Source organism: Phyllobates terribilis, unplaced genomic scaffold (genome assembly GCF_046119375.1).
Source record: "Phyllobates terribilis strain yellow unplaced genomic scaffold, ASM4611937v1 Scaffold_3__8_contigs__length_932513732, whole genome shotgun sequence".
Lineage (NCBI taxonomy): Eukaryota > Metazoa > Chordata > Amphibia > Anura > Dendrobatidae > Phyllobates > Phyllobates terribilis.
Genome location: NW_027362763.1, coordinates 645767653 through 645784632, shown reverse-complemented (window position 1 = coordinate 645784632; position 16980 = coordinate 645767653). Strand labels below are relative to the sequence as shown.

The window sequence follows — 16980 nt, the reverse complement described above, 5'->3', positions numbered from 1 at the left end:
CAAGGAGGGACCGGGAAGGTGAACCAGGTGCCACTCTGGGACAGACCTTGTGTGAGAGCAGGCAACTCTCACGGGACTGATGGCCGAATCCGACAGGCACAGCAGATGAGCACGGCTGGTAGACAGGCAGGAGATGCGAGTAGACAAGCAGGCGGGCACAGGAACCTGAGGGCTGGAGAGTGTTAGCACACAAACAACAACCTTGCACAGACACCTCCATTTTGTAGGAGGTGCCTTATATAAGGGCAGTCCTCCAGCCATTGGCCGGGGACTCTTTAGGACGGCGTGCGTGGCCCCTTTAAGAGGGAGGGAGTGAAAGCACCCTAAGTACTGGGCCCGGGGAACTGCGCGTGGTGCGACCTCCCCAGGCAGATGCAGCAGGTGAGCCGAAGGACGCAGGACCGGGACCGCGGCGGTGAGGGGATCGGCGTCTCTGCCTGGCAGGAGTCAGAGATGCCGACACTAAAGATCAGTCCTTACACCCCTCTGGCAATGAATGAATCTCCAACTTCAGCAAATTATTTTATGCTGAAGGGAGAGACTTGCCAACCCCCTCCCCCTGTGCTGACATCATGTGTACTCGGCTCCACCTCTTATGTTTGTATTAAAATCTGGCTTGTGGGATAACTTATCGCTCGTTGATCCCAGAAGCCCAAAAGTAGTACCATATTTTCTATTATGATTTTACCTTCATTTAGAGACCACACATTGCGCCGTTGCGGTCTGCTATTCTGGTGCTTTTGCACTACAGCTCCACGGAGGGGTTTTCGGCTACGAAAAAATTATAATATTGCTCCTTGGCTGACCCTGCCACTAAAAATATAGGTCCCATTATTATCAGAATTATGGAACTTCAGTTATTCCATTCGTATTGGTGCCAGCGAGACTAGAGGTTTCCTTTTGAAGCTCGGGAAGCAGCTTCAACAGCTACATGCAAACTACTGCAAGCCTGAGTCTAATCACTCTCTGCTTCTGCCAGGTAGAAAGATGCTCGCATTTCAATTAGGTTGGTGACACCTATCTTGCCAGCATTTGTGTACAAGGCCTTACTCATGAGAGTGCTAATTGGGGTTTTGTGTTGAGATCTACACGGAGATAGCTTTTGTACTGACAAGTAGTCAATTGCTAGCTCTTGTCTTGGGACAAAGGGTGGAAGGGAGGGGTGAGGGGGCTTCAGGTCAAGAAAGAAAATGTTCAATATTTCTCAATATTTCCCTGACACCCTTGATAAATTTTCTATAGTAGTTGACAAATCGAAGAAAACGTTGCAAAACTTTAAGGTCACAAGGTTGAACCCAATCAATTATGGCCTGCACTTTCCCAGGGTCAATCTTAAACCCTTCTGCTGATGAGATAAACCCCAAGAATTTTTTTTTTCCTGAACAGAAAAAAAAACATTTCTCTAATGTAACAAAGTTCTTCCTCAACCTTTGTAATACCACACGGACATGTTCCTGGTGAGAGTCCAAATCAGGTGAGAAAATTAGAATATTATCCAGGTAAATCATAATAAATCTTCCAATGCAATCAGGGAAAATATTCATAAAATTTTGAAACACAGCAGATGCATTGGAAAACCCAAGTGGCACAACAAGATTTTCAAATAGACCCTCAGATGTTAAATACACCGTTTTCCACTCCTCCGCCTTCCAGATGCGAATCCAATTGCAAGCCTCTCTAAGATCAAATTTAGAGAACACCCTGGCCCCCAGAAGCTGATTATATAGGTCGGGGATGAGTGGAAGTGGATATGTATTTTTAACTGTCATTTTGTTTAGTTCTCGGAAATCGAGGAGAGGACGGAGGTCGCCATCTTTCTTTTTTATAAAAATCCGGCAGTTACCGGAGAGGAGGAAGGACGGATATGACCCTGTCGTAAACTTTAGTTAACATATTCTTTCATAGCGGTCCATTCAGGTCCAGACATATTGTAAAGGCGAGCTTTAGGTAATTTGGCATTAAGGGCAAGATTAATAGGACAATCATAAGGACAATGGGGAGGAAGTATCTCTGCTTCGTTTTCCGAGAACACATCTTCTTCGAAGTCCTTCAGGTACCCGGGCAGACCCTTCAGACTTGCAGAGCATATTTGTAGAGATTTTAGACATTTCTTGTACCAACTGGGGCTCCATTTAACAATCTCCTTCTGATACCAGTCGCTAAAAGGTTTATGAATCTGCAGCCTTGGAAGCCCCAGAACCAACCAAGCAGGTAACTTATCCAAGAGAAGACAGGAGATGGATTCAGAGTTAAAGTGCTCCCACTTCAAGGGGGAAATCAACCGTTACCCTCTGACCAAATTCAGTGTTTTGTCAATGGTGAAAATTTGAATGGGTCTTTCTAGACTAACTGTATCTATCCTAACTTTAGTACCAGTTCCGAATCAATAAAGTTAGCAGCAGACCCACAGTTAATGAAGGCCGATGCTGATAACACCAGGTTCTTGAAGGATAACACCATATTCATTAATACTTTATCAGAGGAAGAAAAAGGTACCTGGGAGTCTGAGTGACCTCCTCGGCAATCACCCAGACCCAGATGTTCTCCCGATGGTTTGCTTCACTGAGGACGAGTTGGTAAATCCTTGACAAAATGTCCAATGAGACCATGGTATAGACAGAGTCCGAGATGTTGTCTACGTTTCCTCTCCACCACATGAAAGCTGGCAACTCTACCCTCCAATGACTCAACTTCAGGTAAATGGACCTGCTCCGGGGAAGTATAATGGGTGGCCTGCTGTCCACCCCGTCTCTCATGGATTCTGTGGTCCATTCGCATGGGCTCGGTCATGGCCTCCGTTAGAGAACAAGTGGCGTCATTAAGAACCAGAGAGAATTTCGGAAAAAAAACTTTTCGGAACTGGCACCTTGGAACTGCATCGTTCCACAGAACTTCAGTGGATCGCTGCTGGAACAGTAATCCTCAGCTGTGCCAGGTTCATGATCTTTGCCTCAGCGACCTGGATCCTGTCGCATTCATTATAGATCAACCCTAAAGGGTCAAAAAATGCATCCGCAGATGAGCATTCTAGGGCTAGAGGTGACAAAGAAAATGCCCAGGTCTGAGGACCCCCAAGCAGTAGTGACATGATTATACCCACCCGCTCGCAGTCTTCCCTTGATGACCAAGGTCGCAGGGTAAAAAATAGTCTACAGATCTCCGTGAACACCCTAAACTGTTTTTTCTCCCCCGTAAAGTTATCAGGGAGGGCTATTACAGGTTCGGGAGAGATGAACTGTACATCACAGAGTACTGACATCACAGCCTCTGCCGCAGTGGAGGGCTATAGGAAGATTTCATAAAATTATTTATCTGATCCTGCAACTGATATTGTGATGACTTCAGACTCTGACATTCCTTAGCCACATCCGGCATCATCTGCATCAAATTCGCCACTTGGTTAGATAGTGTGAACTGGATTCATACTGGCGAAAAAAAACAAAAACGTATAGGCCAGACGTAATGTGACGCTAAGTCATTTCTCATGGACAAGCAGTGAGTCGGGGTAATCAAGGAGTCCGAGGTCAAAAGCCATGAGGGTACAGCATAAAAAGAAGGAAGAGACAAAAGGTGTAATTTGGTAATGGTCAGAATACCAGGAGGAAAGTGGATCAGAGCAAAGGGAGCAGGCAAAACGGATGCTCAGAATGAGGTCCAAGGTCAGGCAGCAAAAAGATCCACAAGCAGAACACAAGGCACAGAGACAAACCACAAAGAGCTGAATGTACGTCTGGCAGAGATCTGGCACTTATAGCCCAGCTAAGTAGCTCGACAATAACCTGGGACAGGGAACATCTGAAGGCAGCCCGTAACCTCAGACTGGCCAGTCGAGCCGTCAGTCAAAACACCAACAGCTCAGCACGCCTCCGCACCGGACTGGACGACTGAGCCGTGGGTAACTGCATCCCAGACACATTGTGGGGTCTAATCATGACACCATCATTGTATATTAATTTGTGGAATGCCTGCTGATTACGTATTGCATCAGCCCAATGCGGTGCACTAGTCTGCACAACTTGGAGGACAAATACGCAGTTTAAATGAACAATCGAACAAAGAGGGATTACCTCCCCCCACCTTTCCCCAATCCTGTGGGACAATGCCCTGAAATAAGAGCTATGGGATATAAAAGGGGCCTGCCCCTGGTGTCATTCTACAGGACGTCAGCCAAGGAACCACGGTTTGGAGAACCCTGGTTGGGACAATCAGGTCACCTGGCCACATACCTCGCTGTGCTTGGTCAGCTTCCTAAGCTTGCTGCTACCTCCTCTCTGTGAGTGACAGAGGCGTAAAGATTGTGAAACTAGTATTAATATTCACTGTGCTCCAAATTTCACACACATTTTAAGTTCATACCCTGTACACGCAACATGTTCTTCACACATATTTATATAGCTCCAATATATAATTTTGTTCCATGGCTCTTATATTTATTCTATTTCATTTCATTTTTTTTTGCAACATTTACTTCATGCACATTACTCCTCAGCACTTGTTCTACAATCCAGCAACCTTACTCCTATCTCATCACTTACCTTCACAATCTTTACAACAGGAATTACAGTTTGAGGAAGGTAATTTGCATATTTCCAGTGCATTCTGGGAAGAGTGAAGAGTCGCAGCGAGTCTAAAGATCTTTGGGTGTAGTTGGATCGAAAAAAATGAAAAAAATAACAAGAAAAAAATTCTAATTACATCACTTTACCCCCATGATGTCGAAAGAGAGTCCCATCCGTGAAATCATAAAATTATTGAATCCAGATGTGAAAAAAAAAAAAAATCCAGGACTGCTGCTTTTTGGTTGGTATTTCCCCTCCCAAAAAAAAAATGGTCCAAATTTTGCACTCCAATATAGTACCTGTAAAACAGTCAGCTCGGGGCGCAAAGAACAAGTCCTCACAGAGCGAGATCAACGGAAAAGTAGAAAACGTACAAAGTGGCGGCACAAACAAATACTTATTCTTTTTTGTTTTACAAATACTTATCCTTTTTTTGTTTTACAAATATCAGAATTTTTTTGAGCTCTAAAATAAGAAGAAACGTGAAAGTTTGGTATCGATTTTTTTTGGAACGACGTGTAGATGTGAGTCCAGCTCATCTTTGCCAACAATGGAATAAGTAAAACTAAACCAAAAAACTGGCAGAAATGTTTTATTTTTCCCAATCACAGTTTTTCAGTACGTTATATGGCAAAATGAACGGTGTAATTCAAAACCACAACCTGCAGCCGAACACGTTGATCCAGGGGAAGCAAAACCCCCTGGGGCTGACACTAATAGCTCTATATAAGGGAGATTCCTTCCCGAATCCACATACGCAGTCAGACAAGTTCTCTGGATCCACGTCCATCACAGAATCTAGTGTCCATAACCTGTAATGTTATATCATCAAGAAAGGCGTCCTGACCTCCATGTACTTGTGTAGTGAACCAGCTAGTACAGCATTATGTGGCAGAAAGATCCATAGTCCCACTGCTCTTACAGTAAAGAATCCATGGTCTCACATTAAGAATCTGTGTCTGTGATTATGATCAAACCATCTTCTCTCTAGATGTAGATGAGGTCCTTTGTCACACAGTGTCACGCAAGGTGTGGGAAAGACTTCGTGAAACACAAAGGGAAGAGGGAAAGGGAGCCCAGACTCTAGGGAAAGGGGGGGGGGGGTGGAGACCTCCTAGGTTGATCTAGCGTCACCCTGTCTCCCATAACATCCCTGTATTGGCTCTTCACCAGTAGCCGCACGCGTGCCTCGCCCTGTCTTTCCCTGGTGTATGACTAAGGCTAGGGAAGGGAGGAGATGAGCACTAGTCGATCTCCACTAAACACTATAGACAGCAGGGCTGGACAAACAGGGGGAAATAGCTTAGCTTTAGACGACTCCAAACGTCTCAGTCGTGCCTGTCCTTGCTTGTGCCTTCCAGCTGTACCCGCCTGGGCCCACCTGTATACCAGCCGTACCTGCCTGTACCAGCCTGTGCCCAACTATATACCAACCGTACCCGCTTGCACCTGCCTGTCTCCACCTGTATACCAGCCGCAGCTGCCTGTCTACCAGCCGAGTCCCCCAGAACTTGCCGCTCCTGGGTTCCTGCCTGTACCAGCTGAACTTTCCCTTCTTGTTCGATCCAGTCTCCTGTCCCTTGATGGTCGGCTACCGTGCATCCGAAGTCATTCTTGGTATACCACCTAGTCACGCCCCTCCAGGCTCTCCTTGGATCGTGGCACAGTGGTTCCACCACTTCTGTTATAGCCTGTAATTTCCAGACTCAGATTTCATCCCCTTTCAGAAAGCTAAGCATGCTAAACATTCCCAGTTCCTTTAACCGTTCCTTGTAGGACATAGTTTGCAGACCAGTCACCATCCTGGTAGATCTTATCTGAACTTGCTCCAGTTTTTCGATGTCTTTTTTAAAATGTGGTGCCCAGAACTGGACACAGTATTCCAGATGAGCTCTGACCAAGGAGGAGTAGAGGGATATTTACTTCACGGGATCTAGACACTACAGTATGCTTCTCCTAATATATCCCAGAACTGTGTTCGCCTTTTTTGCTGCGGCATCACACTGTTGACTCCTGTGCAGTCTGTGATCTATTAGTATACCCAAGTCTTTTTCACACGTGCTGTTGCTTAGTTCTATTCCTCCCATTCTGTAGATGTAATTTTCATTTTTCTTGCCCAGATGTAGGACTTAGCATTTCTCTCTGTTAAATCCCATTCCATTAGTCGCTGCTCATTGTCCAAGCTTATTTAGATCCTTCTGAATCATTTCTCTGTCTTCTCCAGTGTTAGCTATCCCTCCTAGACTTGCATCGTCTGCACATTTGAAATTAGATTATCATTAGGAGCAGAAGGTGAGCGGAGGGACGAGCAGAGGGACGAGCAGAGGGACGAGCAGAGGGACGAGCAGAAGGACGAGCAGAGGGACGAGCAGAGGGACGAGCAGAGGGACGAGCAGAAGGACGAGCAGAAGGACGAGCAGAAGGACGAGCAGAGGGTGAGCAGAGGGTGAGCAGAGGGGCGAGAGGAGGGACGAGCAGAGGGACGAGCAGAGGGACGAGCAGAGGGACGAGCAGAGGGACGAGCAGAGGGACGAGAGGAGGGGCGTACGGAGGAAGAGCGGAGGGACGAGCGGAGGGACGAGCGGAGGGACGAGGGGAGGGACGAGGGGAGGGAAGAGCGGAGGGACGAGCGGAGGGACGAGCGGAGGGAAGAGCGGAGGGAAGAGCGGAGGGAAGAGCGGAGGGAAGAGCGGAGGGAAGAGCGGAGGGAAGAGCGGAGGGAAGAGCAGAGGGAAGAGCGGAGGGTGAGCAGAGGGACGAGCAGAGGGTGAGCAGAGGGTGAGCAGAGGGTGAGCAGAGGGACGAGCGGAGGGACGAGCGGAGGGACGAGCGGAGGGACGAGCGGAGGGTGAGCAGAGGGTGAGCAGAGGGACGAGCAGAGGGACGAGCAGAGGGTGAGCAGAGGGACGAGCAGAGGGTGAGCAGAGGGACGAGCGGAGGGTGAGCAGAGGGACGAGCGGAGGGTGAGCGGAGAGACTAACGGAGGGAAGTGCGGAGGGAAGAGGGAGAGACTAACGGAGGGACGAGCGGAGGGTGAGCAGAGGGACGAGCAGAGGGACGAGCAGAGGGTGAGCGGAGGATGAGCAGAGGGTGAGCGGAGGATGAGCAGAGGGTGAGCGGAGGGTGAGCGGAGGGTGAGCGGAGGGTGAGCGGAGGGTGAGCGGAGGGTGAGCGGAGGGACGAGCGGAGGGACGAGCGGAGGGACGAGCGGAGGGACGAGCTGAGGGTGAGCAGAGGGACGAGCGGAGGGTGAGCACAGGGACGAGCGGAGGGTGAGCAGAGGGACGAGCGGAGGGTGAGCAGAGGGACGAGCAGAGGGACGAGCAGAGGGACGAGCAGAGGGACGAGCAGAGGGACGAGCAGAGGGACGAGCAGAGGGACGAGCAGAGGGACGAGCAGAGGGACGAGCAGAGGGACGAGCGGAGGGACGAGCGGAGGACGAGCGGAGGGGCGTACGGAGGACGAGCGGAGGGGCGTACGGAGGACGAGCGGAGGGGCGTACGGAGGACGAGCGGAGTACGGAGGATGAGCGGAGGGGCGTACGGAGGATGAGCGGAGGGGCGTACGGAGGACGAGCGGAGGACGAGCGGAGGGACGATAGGAGGACGAGCGGAGGGACGATAGGAGGACGAGCGGAGGGACGATAGGAGGACGAGCGGAGGGACGATAGGAGGACGAGAGGAGGGACGATAGGAGGACGAGCGGAGGGACGATAGGAGGACGAGCGGAGGGACGATAGGAGGACGAGCGGAGGGACGATAGGAGGACGAGCGGAGGGACGATAGGAGGACGAGCGGAGGGACGATAGGAGGACGAGCGGAGGGACGATAGGAGGACGAGCGGAGGGACGATAGGAGGACGAGCGGAGGGACGATAGGAGGACGAGCGGAGGGACGATAGGAGGACGAGCGGAGGGACGATAGGAGGGACGAGAGGAGGGTGAGCAGAGGGACGAGAGGAGGGACGAGCGGAGGGACGAGCGGAGGGTGAGCGGAGGAAGAGCGGAGGGACGAGAGGAGGAAGAGCGGAGGGACGAGAGGAGGAAGAGCGGAGGGACGAGAGGAGAGACTAACGGAGGGACGAGAGGAGAGACTAACGGAGGGAAGAGAGGAGGGTGAGCGGAGGGACGAGCGGAGGGACGAGCGGAGGGTGAGCGGAGGAAGAGCGGAGGAACGAGCGGAGGGACGAGCGGAGGGACGAGCGGAGGAAGAGCGGAGGAAGAGCGGAGGAAGAGCGGAGGAAGAGCGGAGGGACAATAGGAGGACGAGCGGAGGGACGATAGGAGGACGAGCGGAGGGACGATAGGAGGACGAGCGGAGGGACGATAGGAGGACGAGCGGAGGGACGATAGGAGGACGAGCGGAGGGACGATAGGAGGACGAGCGGAGGGACGATAGGAGGACGAGCGGAGGGACGATAGGAGGACGAGCGGAGGGACGATAGGAGGACGAGCGGAGGGACGATAGGAGGACGAGCGGAGGGACGATAGGAGGACGAGCGGAGAGACGATAGGAGGACGAGCGGAGGGACGATAGGAGGACGAGCGGAGGGGCGTACGGAGGACGAGCGGAGGGGCGTACGGAGGACGAGCGGAGGGGCGTACGGAGGACGAGCGGAGTACGGAGGATGAGCGGAGGGGCGTACGGAGGACGAGCGGAGGGGCGTACGGAGGACGAGCGGAGGACGAGCGGAGGGACGATAGGAGGACGAGCGGAGGGACGATAGGAGGACGAGCGGAGGGACGATAGGAGGACGAGCGGAGGGACGATAGGAGGACGAGCGGAGGGACGATAGGAGGACGAGCGGAGGGACGATAGGAGGACGAGCGGAGGGACGATAGGAGGACGAGCGGAGGGACGATAGGAGGACGAGCGGAGGGACGATAGGAGGACGAGCGGAGGGACGATAGGAGGACGAGCGGAGGGACGATAGGAGGACGAGCGGAGGGACGATAGGAGGACGAGCGGAGGGACGATAGGAGGACGAGCGGAGGGACGATAGGAGGGACGAGAGGAGGGTGAGCAGAGAGACGAGAGGTGGGACGAGCGGAGGGACGAGCGGAGGGACGAGCGGAGGGTGAGCGGAGGGTGAGCGGAGGAAGAGCGGAGGGACGAGAGGAGGAAGAGCGGAGGGACGAGAGGAGGAAGAGCGGAGGGACGAGAGGAGAGACTAACGGAGGGACGAGAGGAGAGACTAACGGAGGGAAGAGAGGAGGGTGAGCGGAGGGACGAGCGGAGGGACGAGCGGAGGGTGAGCGGAGGAAGAGCGGAGGGACGAGCGGAGGGACGAGCGGAGGGACGAGCGGAGGGACGAGCGGAGGAAGAGCGGAGGAAGAGCGGAGGAAGAGCGGAGGGACGATAGGAGGACGAGCGGAGGGACGATAGGAGGACGAGCGGAGGGACGATAGGAGGACGAGCGGAGGGACGATAGGAGGACGAGCGGAGGGACGATAGGAGGACGAGCGGAGGGACGATAGGAGGACGAGCGGAGGGACGATAGGAGGACGAGCGGAGGGACGATAGGAGGACGAGCGGAGGGACGATAGGAGGACGAGCGGAGGGACGATAGGAGGACGAGCGGAGGGACGATAGGAGGACGAGCGGAGGGACGATAGGAGGACGAGCGGAGGGACGATAGGAGGACGAGCGGAGGGACGATAGGAGGACGAGCGGAGGGACGATAGGAGGACGAGCGGAGGGACGATAGGAGGACGAGCGGAGGGACGATAGGAGGACGAGCGGAGGGACGATAGGAGGACGAGCGGAGAGACTAACGGAGGGACGAGAGGAGGGTGAGCGGAGGGACGAGAGGAGGGACGAGCGGAGGGAGAGCGGAGGAAGAGCGGAGGGACGAGAGGAGGAAGAGCGGAGGGACGAGAGGAGGACGAGCGGAGAGACTAACGGAGGGACGAGAGGAGGGTGAGCGGAGGGACGAGATGAGGGACGAGCGGAGGGACGAGCGGAGGGACGAGAGGAGGGTGAGCGGAGGGACGAGAGGAGGAAGAGCGGAGGGACGAGAGGAGGAAGAGCGGAGGGACGAGAGGAGGAAGAGCGGAGGGACGAGAGGAGGAAGAGCGGAGGGACGAGAGGAGGAAGAGCGGAGGGACGAGAGGAGGAACGAGAGGAGGGTGAGCGGTGGGATGAGCGGAGGGACGAGCAGAGAGTCAAGCGGCTCGAGGAGGACGAGCGGAGACGGACAGCAGTGGCTCTGACACTAATATGCAGCCCTCACACTCGGCGTGAGCACAGCACACAAAGCCTCCAATCAAAAGCCTCCTTTCACTTTACCACAGCAGGTGTTATTATATAAGCCTCTCTGTGATTGGTCGGCATGGTCTCACTTCCGGCTGGATATTGCTCCTTATAGCGGTCTCAGAGCTGCACTGGTCGCTAGAGGCTGCCCGGTTTCTCTACTGATTGTCTACAGTTCGGCGCCATCTTGTTGAGGCTCAATGTCTGGTGACTGAAGCTCTGGACTCCGAGAAGATGTGCAGCGGACAGACTTACAGAAGACTCGGACTGTGACGTCACACGTTTAACGTGGGGATTCCGGAGGATTACCCAGCGTGCCTCGCGGAAACATGGTTGCCAGCAGGTGAGAGGAGGAGGAGGCCGGCCGCCTGTGAGATGACGGTGCGGGGAGGGGGCGCCATAGAGATGTGTGAGAGGGAGACTTACACCTGCCCCTCTGCGGGGGACACGGCGGGGGTCGGTGTGTGTGTGTGTGATGTGTGAGGGGGACACGGCGGGGGCCGGTGTGTGTGTGATGTGTGAGGGGGACACGGCGGGGGCCGGTGTGTGTGTGATGTGTGGGGGGGACACGGCGGGGGCCGGTGTGTGTGTGTGTGTGTGTGATGTGTGGGGGGGGACACGGCGGGGGCCGGTGTGTGTGTGATGTGTGAGGGGGACACGGCGGGGGCCGGTGTGTGTGTGTGATGTGTGAGGGGGACACGGCGGGGGCCGGTGTGTGTGTGTGATGTGTGGGGGGGACACGGCGGGGGCCGGTGTGTGATGTGTGGGGGGGACACGGCGGGGGCCGGTGTGTGATGTGTGGGGGGGACACGGCGGGGGCCGGTGTGTGATGTGTGGGGGGGACACGGCGGGGGCCGGTGTGTGATGTGTGGGGGGGACACGGCGGGGGCCGGTGTGTGATGTGTGGGGGGGACACGGCGGGGGCCGGTGTGTGATGTGTGGGGGGGACACGGCGGGGGCCGGTGTGTGATGTGTGGGGGGGACACGGCGGGGGCCGGTGTGTGATGTGTGGGGGGGACACGGCGGGGGCCGGTGTGTGATGTGTGGGGGGGACACGGCGGGGGCCGGTGTGTGATGTGTGGGGGGGACACGGCGGGGGCCGGTGTGTGATGTGTGGGGGGGACACGGCGGGGGCCGGTGTGTGATGTGTGGGGGGGACACGGCGGGGGCCGGTGTGTGATGTGTGGGGGGGACACGGCGGGGGCCGGTGTGTGATGTGTGGGGGGGACACGGCGGGGGCCGGTGTGTGATGTGTGGGGGGGACACGGCGGGGGCCGGTGTGTGATGTGTGGGGGGGACACGGCGGGGGCCGGTGTGTGTGTGTGTGATGTGTGGGGGGGACACGGCGGGGGCCGGTGTGTGTGTGTGTGTGATGTGTGGGGGGGACACGGCGGGGGCCGGTGTGTGTGTGTGTGTGATGTGTGGGGGGGACACGGCGGGGGCCGGCGTGTGTGTGTGTGTGATGTGTGGGGGGGACACGGCGGGGGCCGGCGTGTGTGTGTGTGTGATGTGTGGGGGGGACACGGCGGGGGCCGGCGTGTGTGTGTGTGTGATGTGTGGGGGGGACACGGCGGGGGCCGGCGTGTGTGTGTGTGAGATGTGTGGGGGGGACACGGCGGGGGCCGGCGTGTGTGTGTGTGTGATGTGTGGGGGGGACACGGCGGGGGCCGGCGTGTGTGTGTGTGTGATGTGTGGGGGGGACACGGCGGGGGCCGGCGTGTGTGTGTGTGTGATGTGTGGGGGGGACACGGCGGGGGCCGGCGTGTGTGTGTGTGATGTGTGGGGGGGACACGGCGGGGGCCGGCGTGTGTGTGTGTGATGTGTGGGGGGGACACGGCGGGGGCCGGCGTGTGTGTGTGTGATGTGTGGGGGGGACACGGCGGGGGCCGGCGTGTGTGTGTGTGATGTGTGGGGGGGACACGGCGGGGGCCGGCGTGTGTGTGTGTGTGATGTGTGGGGGGGACACGGCGGGGGCCGGCGTGTGTGTGTGTGGGGGGGACACGGCGGGGGCCGGCGTGTGTGATGTGTGGGGGGGACACGGCGGGGGCCGGCGTGTGTGATGTGTGGGGGGGACACGGCGGGGGCCGGCGTGTGTGATGTGTGGGGGGGACACGGCGGGGGCCGGCGTGTGTGATGTGTGGGGGGGACACGGCGGGGGCCGGCGTGTGTGATGTGTGGGGGGGACACGGCGGGGGCCGGCGTGTGTGATGTGTGGGGGGGACACGGCGGGGGCCGGCGTGTGTGATGTGTGGGGGGGACACGGCGGGGGCCGGCGTGTGTGATGTGTGGGGGGGACACGGCGGGGGGCCGGCGTGTGTGATGTGTGGGGGGGACACGGCGGGGGGCCGGTGAATGGGTCGGCTGACGGGTGGTCTCTGGGGTCCGGACCCTCCATTGTACCGGCTCATGTTTGTGTCTTGTAGATGAGGTCTGGGCTTCTCTTCCGGAGGACCGAGCTGTGAGGTAAGGAGCTGGATCCGGGCTTTATTCTGTGTTCTCCAGTAGGGGGTGCTGTAGACCCTGAACCTGGGTCATGTGACTGCTATTCACACTTGCATTCTCGGAGTGTTCTGTGGGGGGCGCTGCAATCCCTGGACCTTGATCATTCAGACTAGTGTTCTGTCAGCTGTGAGGCTCGGTGACGCCGGCGCCTCCGGTCTGTGAGTCACGTCTGGACTGTGACCTCTCCACATCTCCCTGGACTTTGGCTCGTTCTCGGCCGCTCGGTGTCACTCGTGTGGAGTCCTGAGACTGAAGAAGATGGGAGTTCTCCTGGGGAACGTGTGAGGTCAGCATAAGAGTAGTTTCTGCTCAGCGGATGATGGGAGTTTTTCCTTAGTGTGTGTTTAATGGATATTTGAAGCTTTTCTTTGTGCTTCGTGTTAGTGGATGATGTGAGCATTTGTTCTCCCCCTCTCTGTGTAATGGGGGTTCTGTGGGCGGGGGCCGTCCTCGAGCGGGACGGTCTGTGGGCGGGGGCCGTCCTCGGGAGGGGAAGGTCTGTGGGCGGGGGCCGTCCTCGGAAGGGGAAGGTCTGTGGGCGGGGGCCGTCCTCGGGAGGGGAAGGTCTGTGGGCTGGGGCCGTCCTCGGGAGGGGAAGGTCTGTGGGCTGGGGCCGTCCTCGGGAGGTGAAGGTCTGTGACACCGTACAGGATCATTTCTCGGCCCTAAAAAGATTTATTAAGGAGCAGAGTGGAGCCCTGTCCTCTCCGCACAGTCACATGGCTGCTTGGGTCAGAGCTGGTTTCTTCTCCCGCTGGTGGTCTGCGCTGGGTGGGGGATGGTTGTGCAGTCGCTATATTTCCCGTCTTTCCTGCATTCTCATCGTAGCGATACCATCTCAGGGTGCCAAGATCTGAGGTGTTAAACTACAACTCTCAGGAAGTTCTGAAGGTCTACAGATGCCAGTGAACTCTTGGACTTGTAGTTCATAGAGCTGAAGAGGACGACTTACACAGAGTTTGCAGCCAATCAGTGGCCACAGACTGGCTGCAGCGGTCATGGGATGTTCAGGTCATAATAGGATGTGAAAAGAGCAGTGGGGGCTTGGGCAGCTATCCTGGTGCACTGCGGGGGTCTTGTCGGAACATAGGCCTGGTTTTCCTACCCCATGGGCCAGACCCTCTAAGCGTCATGATGGGGGATGTGCTTGTGCTCTGGTGTCTCTGGCTTTCTTCCTAGAACCATAAATACGAACGACACTTTGTGCCCCGCTGCTGTTTGTTGAGGGACGACTCAGAATCACAATATAAAATGTACAGAGAAAATCCAAGGGGGTGGATCTAGCCTGTCCCGGCTTATTGACCCCATCATGGGGACACAAGACACTTTGCTGCTTTTGGGCCGTGCAGAGACCAGTTGTAGCCGCTCCGGCATCGCAATCGTCTCCTTATTTCTGTGGAATTTACAGTTGTAGATTCAGATCTTTTCGGACACGATACCAAATATTGTGGATTTTTTCCTTTATTTTTGATGGTAAACTGCAGGATAATTTAAACACACACATATATGTATGTATGTTCTTTTTGTTTTATCTTTTTTTTAAACCTGAGAAGCGGCTTATAGCAAATCCGGCATTGTTCTGGGAAGCCCGGCACGTGGGCGAGCGTCCCGGGAGGACGGACGTGGCCACCACCGGCCTTCAGCAGACCCTTGCTGTGTATGGTCCTGTCCGTGCCCCACACGTGGGGGAATGTGATGGGGACCCTTACAGGACGTGTCCCCTAGAACAGCTATACACAGCGGCACACTGATGGAGGGGAGTCACTGACACAACAGAGGCGTCCATCACACCCTGGCACCAGCAGGGGAAGGAGGGAGTGTGCTGTCAGTGGGCCCACCGGGGAATCCTCCAGCCCCTCGGTGGACCAGTCCGAGCCTCTGTGTTTTGTATCTGCAAATGATGAAGAAAAAGAAAAGGAAACAAAATGATCACAACCTCCGGCCGCGGCTGCTGTCACGGAGTTATTAATGGGCGTCTGAGAAGGTTCTGCCCCCGAACACAATAGAAAGCAGAAGGTTGGTCGACGTTTCCCGCTGCCCCTGGAGCGGGAGATGGAGTCCCGGCAATCCAAATCACAGGTTTCACCAGTAATCGATGGATGTGACTGCTTGATTCTATTTTATCTACTCATATACTGGAATAAATGGCGCTATAATCATAATAATCTACTGCTGCTGGACCCGGCTGGGGGCTGCAGGGGAGGTCTGTCCTCAGCAAGGAGTCCGGCTTGGACGCTATGATGGCTGGAGTAGCCTAGGTATCCATGGTTACGACCACTCATATAGTCACAGCTAGCTAGTTGCTAATGGTCGGAACCATGGATCCCTAGGCTACTGTGATGCCTGCACATGAGGAATCAGAAGAACTACATGTGCATCTCACTAAATTAGAATACCATCAAAAAGTTACTTTATTTCAGTTCTTCAATCCAAAAGTGAAACTCCTATATTATATAGAGTCATTACACACCGAGGAATCTATTATATAGAGTCATTACACACCGAGGGATCTATTATATAGAGTCATTACACACCGAGGGATCTATTATATAGAGTCATTACACACCGAGGGATCTATTATATAGAGTCATTACACACCGAGGGATCTATTATATAGAGGCATTACACACAGAGGGATCTATTATATAGAGGCATTACACACAGAGGGATCTATTATATAGAGGCATTACACACAGTGGGATCTATTATATAGAGGCATTACACACAGTGGGATCTATTATATAGAGGCATTACACACAGAGGGATCTATTATATAGAGGCATTACACACAGAGGGATCTATTATATAGAGGCATTACACACAGAGGGATCTATTATATAGAGGCATTACACACAGAGGGATCTATTATATAGAGGCATTACACACAGAGGGATCTATTATATAGAGGCATTACACACAGAGGGATCTATTATATAGAGGCATTACACACAGAGGGATCTATTATATAGAGGCATTACACACAGAGGGATCTATTATATAGAGGCATTACACACAGAGGGATCTATTATATAGAGGCATTACACACAGAGGGATCTATTATATAGAGGCATTACACACAGAGGGATCTATCATATAGTCATTACGCGCAGAGGGATCTATCATATAGTCATTACGCGCAGAGGGATCTATTATATATAGAGTCATTACGCGCAGAGGGATCTATTATATATAGTCATTACGCGCAGAGGGATCTATTATATATAGAGTCATTACGCGCAGAGGGATCTATTATATAGAGTCATTACACGCAGAGGGATCTATTATATAGAGTCATTACACTCAGTGATCTATTATATAGTCATTACAGACAGAGGGATCTATTATATAGGGTCATTACACACAGAGGGATCTATTTCACGTGTTTATTTCTGTTAATGTTGATGATTATGGCTTACAGCCAATGAGAACACAAGTCATTATCTCAGTAAATTAGAATACTTTATAACAGCTTGAAAAATGATTTTAAAATCTGAAATGTCTGATCAGTAAATGCCTCAATACTTGGTCGGCTCCTTGTGCATCAATGCGGCAATGTGGCATGGAGGGATCAGCCTGTGGCATGGAGGGATCAGCCTGTGGCATGGAGGGATCAGCCTGTGGCATGGAGGGATCAGCCTGTGGCCCTGCTGAGGGGTTATGGAAGCCCA

General features: G+C 54.4%; 1 protein-coding gene across 4 annotated transcripts in view; it reads left to right on the top strand.

Moving 5' to 3' along the window:
* The first annotated feature begins 11044 nt into the window (after nt 1–11044).
* The window catches only part of TJAP1 (tight junction associated protein 1), a 56286-nt gene continuing 50350 nt past the window's right edge, over nt 11045–16980 (top strand). For 2 of the 4 annotated variants that reach the window (XM_073671626.1, XM_073671628.1), the window contains exons 1-2: nt 11045–11153; nt 13234–13273. The gene's annotated coding sequence lies outside the window, so the exon portion shown is untranslated. Of the gene's footprint in view, nt 11154–13233; nt 13274–13453; nt 13599–16980 lie in introns of those variants that run through there. The other 2 variants (XM_073671629.1, XM_073671630.1) reach the window with 1 other exon arrangement.